This window comes from Acyrthosiphon pisum, chromosome X, assembly GCF_005508785.2.
Source record: "Acyrthosiphon pisum isolate AL4f chromosome X, pea_aphid_22Mar2018_4r6ur, whole genome shotgun sequence".
Classification (NCBI taxonomy): Eukaryota; Metazoa; Arthropoda; class Insecta; order Hemiptera; family Aphididae; genus Acyrthosiphon; species Acyrthosiphon pisum.
Window position 1 is genome coordinate 102,989,630 of NC_042493.1, and position 4,891 is coordinate 102,994,520.

The window sequence follows — 4,891 nt, forward strand, 5'->3', positions numbered from 1 at the left end:
CTGAATTTGGTAATATCTTATGCATGTAATATACAATCGATTCGTAATACTTTAGGTATAATTCAAATACTTGTCAGTGTAAGTGTGTCAGTGTAAGGAATGATTTTAAATTTGAATTCAATGATATGAACATGATGTTCAATGAATAACAACAAAATAACAAAACCGCTACATGAGAAATCGAGTGAATATCCAATTTTGTAAAAATATGAATTTCAAACACTCATAAAAATTTAATTTGATTTGCTTATAGACATTTTATTTTTATTAAAGGTAGACAAACGTATGAGAAATCTTGTATTACATTTTTCAAATCTTAGATTTAAAAAGAAATATTTTTATGAATTCTTAACTCAAAATAATTTGCTAATTTTTGGGTATTTTGTCAAGATTTGAACTTTAAATGCTTATAAAAAAAATGTGACTAAGGATTTTTAATATTTTTCAAATGTCATTGTACTAATATACTAGGAGCTTTGTATTAATTTTTCAAGCTTTTTTTACCCAACAAATAAAGTTTTATTGACATTCATAGAAAAATAACTAATGAAATTGGAAACAGAAAATGTTCCTTAACAGTTCAAAATATTTTGAAAATGTAATGGTGTATAGAAAATGCAAATTATCAGTATCTAACGTTCAGTATCTAAAATTAAATTAATTAAATTATTTTAACACATTCGGTCTTTTGTACATACATATTTTGCACTTCACTATGATCCATTCTAAAAACTAGCGTAACAATTCAAAATCGCTTAATAATATTTACAAAAAGTGTTGGAAATCAACTAAACATTACTCGGTCATGTATACTATTTTATATAGTCAGGCTCGGGTCTTGGTTGCATTATATATTATCATTACATAAAAGAGTAGATATATAATCTCAATGTTTAGTCGTATCAAGTATCAAATATAACAAAAGTCATAAATTAAGAATTTATTTTGATACGTCATGTCGTCATGCGATGTTTGAACATTTGATATACCTACTTTAAAAGTCTCAAGTACCACAAATAATATTTTTAAATTAAAAAAGAAATCGGTAAATAAAATCATTGTTTTCTGTTTAAAATATCTAATTTTGTCCAAATTTGAACTAAAATAATAGCTATTAAAAAAAAAAAAACTGTGTTTATATAATTCTTAGATTTATTGGTTACAATTTGATATACTTAGATAAACCTTGTTTCAATCTTTATATTAGGTAGCTATATAAATTGAACATTTTATACATATTTAATGACAAGATAATTATTTTTCAAATTCTTATTGCTTTGATGAATTTTATCAATATTTTAAGTTAAAATGCCTCAAAAAAAAAATCATACTTGTGTATCTTTAATATTGTGAAACTGCTACTATAGTAACTTATGAGGAACCTTGCATTATATTTTCAAGCTTTTTGACCCAGTGAGGAGACATTTTTATCATCGATATTTATAAAAAAAATTATAAATTATTGAAAATAGAAAATATTTACGAATAGCTCAAAATATTTTTAAAACTATATAAGTACTGTGTATCGAAAATGCTAATTTAAACATTCAGTAAAATTGTTATCGTAAAAATGTCGAGTACCCGCGGTTCTTCATCGTGTTTGAATTATAAGAAAAAATAAAACATTTCCAAATTCCATGCGATAAATTTTCTGTTTACGCGTTAATAATAATTTAACTTGTAAAAATAAGAATACCTAAATACCTATACAATGTATGAATAAAACTAAACATAAAAATCTCAATATGTATTTAGGTACATATATTATACAATCCAATAACAAAATTTCTAACCATCTAGGAAGTTATAACTTATAAGAAAATACAATAATATAATATTACAATAAATATTTGAATATCAAATCGATTGACATATAGCTCTACTATACATTTGTTAATACATGTCTGAAAATTGCGTAACCTATGCAACTGCGACAACTTCAAGACCTTCATTGCGTGTAGAACAGCTGAATATTTGGATTCAATTTTATGACCTCTTACTTTTCCTAAAGGAAAAACTTCTCCCTATATAAATAAATAAATATATATATATAAAGTATATATTATTATTAGAATTAAGATGTTGATGACCTAAAAAACACACAAAAATGCGCTAAAAAAAAATGCAAAAAAGCCCTAAAAAAAGTGCAAAAATGCACAAAAAACTTCAAAAAATGACCTTAAAAATTATCTAAAATACTAATTAAGTAAGTGAAAAAACTTATTTATAAATAATAATTTTTATTAGAGATATGGGTATAATAATGGGTGTAATAGTAACAAAAACCACACAATAATAATATTGAAATTATTTTTTACTAATAGTCCAAATCCAAAGTTAGATTTTAAATATATTAAATTTGTTTCCAAACTTGGGTGTAACATTTGCCCTAAAATCTATAATTTGTGAAAAATGCCCCACAATGGATAAAAAGTACAAAAAATGCCCTAAAAGATGAAAAAATGACTTAAAAATGTTAAAAAATGACGTTAAAAACAAAAAAAAATGCATTTATAGCTAAAAATGCAAAAAATGCAAAAAAATGCAAAATAAAATTAGAATATTCTGCATCAAGGGAGCATGAAACAAATTTTTAGCTAGGATAGCATTGTACAGAATAAAAGGAAAAAAAATGCAAAAGTCATCAACATCCTAACTCTAATTATTATATATAACTCAATAATAAGTTAATATATTTTAGGTACCTTAAGTAATATCGATGATGGATTATTAATGGCTTCTTCATTGAGCTTTTTAATGATAAATTTATGAAAAGCTTCTCATATAATTTTGTGATCTGGATGCTTGGAAATATTTAGTAAGTCCGTACTTTTCTCAATCCCTTCCTTGAAATCACTGTTTACTAAAAAATATTTTGATATGATATATTTGAAAATTATAAAACAGTACTTACAAACGTATGTCATAGCAAATTTTGGTTTATTAGTTTCAATAGTGTGCTGTTAGTTTTGATATTGAGTTAATTCACCTAATAAAAACTGTTAGGTAAGAAAATTGTCTGTGCTTAAGCATATAAATGCAATAAATGGGTGTGTGAAATATAAAAAAAAATTCTCATATCTCGTTTGAAAATTAAAATAATGATAAAAACCAACGCTTGAGCACAGATAATGTTCTTACCTAAATGTTTGATAATAGGTCAATTCATTCTAATATCAAAACTAACAGCACACTATTGAAACTAGTGAACAAAAATTAGCCATGTCGTACGTGTATAAGACATAGAGAACAAATGTATTGGTAGATCCCTTCAATAGAAAATTATACAGTGTAAAATATTTTAAGTAAAGATCTAGTCTCATACCATAGACCTATAAACTAATGGACAACACATTTCACTTTGCCTTATATATAGTCAGTATGGTTAATGTTTAGAAAATATTATTAACAACCTATCATATAATGTAATAAAGTAATGATGGAAATCCAGACAAGTGCGAAAATGTTTTACCTGTATCGATAAAAAAATAAAAAAACTTATAAAAAGTGTAAATCACATAACTCCTATACTGACTTGAACATATTATATTTAAGAGGACAAGGATTTACACAGGCATTTGTTGCCTCCATCTTACAAATGCGTAACATAACAAATTTACGTTCAGCAGATCACGTTTATCTCCATTAATTTATAAATTAGAGTGAATCGACCTATTTTGAAACTTGATGGTAAGAATATTATCTGTGTTTTTTTACAGTTGTTCAATTGTTTAGCAAGTTTTGCGTATATAATATAGCGTAAATTAAAAATGATCATAACTCACTTAAAAACAAAACTATTGAAAAAAAACCCACACACAAACACAGATATCTTACCATCAAGTTTCATTATAGGTTGATTCACTCAAATTTTTAAATTAATGGAGATTCACGTGGTCTGCCAAATGAACAGTTGCTATATTACGCGATGTAAAACGAAGACAACAAGTATCTGTCCCTTAATACAAAAAAAAGCAAAAATAATGAATTAAATATTTACCAGAATCTTAATTAGAATAAAACATTTTTTATTATGTTTTAGATTTTATTTCTTCGGCTGATAATGAAAGATCAGCTCAGTACTTTTCAATCTTACATATTTTCTTCACAGCTCTATCAAAATTTCCTAAAACAAGAAAAAAATTTTATAATTAAAATAATGAGAATTTTGACTTGATAGTAAGCCATAAAAAAATTAATAGTATCCATAGCCTGAAGATGAGAGCTTGTCATTATATTTTGAATGTTTATTGTTTAAAGCTCAAGTGCTACTTTTATAGAAATTTATGAAGTTATGTTCTAATATATTGGTCAAATATTTGAAATTCACTTACAGCAGATTTTTGATAGCATTTAAATTGCATTGCTTTAATAGTATTATGTTTATTATTTTTACATTATATCTTAGATGAAGTGCGCTTAGAAGTGTTGGACACAGTGAAAACTATGAAATAGGGCAACTACTAAATTTTAGTACTACAAATACAAAAGAAATGTACCTTGATTTAATTTAATTATAGCATTTATTCACATATTTATTGTGCTTAAATATCTTGTAAGCTACTATTAATTTTAAATGTAGCCATTGTTTACACTAAGTTCACAGCGTTTTTGTTGTGACAATATTAGAATAAAATAATAAAAATTTATTATTATTGATTAATTTGTATTATTATTGAAACATATTATAATTATCAAGTCTATTAATCCAATATAGTATTATAGGTATTTTATTTTATATTATATAAAAATGTATCAAAGATTTGTTAGTTGTGTATAATTCTGAATCTTCAAAGCTTGATAGATGAATCATTTATATTGTAAATTTAAAAAGTAAATATTGATATAGAAGGTGCCTGCAATAATAATATAGTATTGGCTGTTTTTTTGA

At 24.6% G+C, this 4,891-nt stretch overlaps 1 long non-coding RNA gene across 1 annotated transcript; it reads right to left on the reverse strand.

Annotated features, from left to right (window-relative positions):
* Positions 1 to 1,748: 1,748 nt before the first annotated feature.
* Positions 1,749 to 4,608, reverse strand: LOC103309515. The gene is made up of 3 exons (XR_510754.3): positions 4,001 to 4,608; positions 2,706 to 2,863; positions 1,749 to 2,024 (listed from the first exon to the last, which is right to left on the reverse strand). It is a non-coding gene; the product is annotated as an uncharacterized LOC103309515 (long non-coding RNA).
* Positions 4,609 to 4,891: the final 283 nt, after the last annotated feature.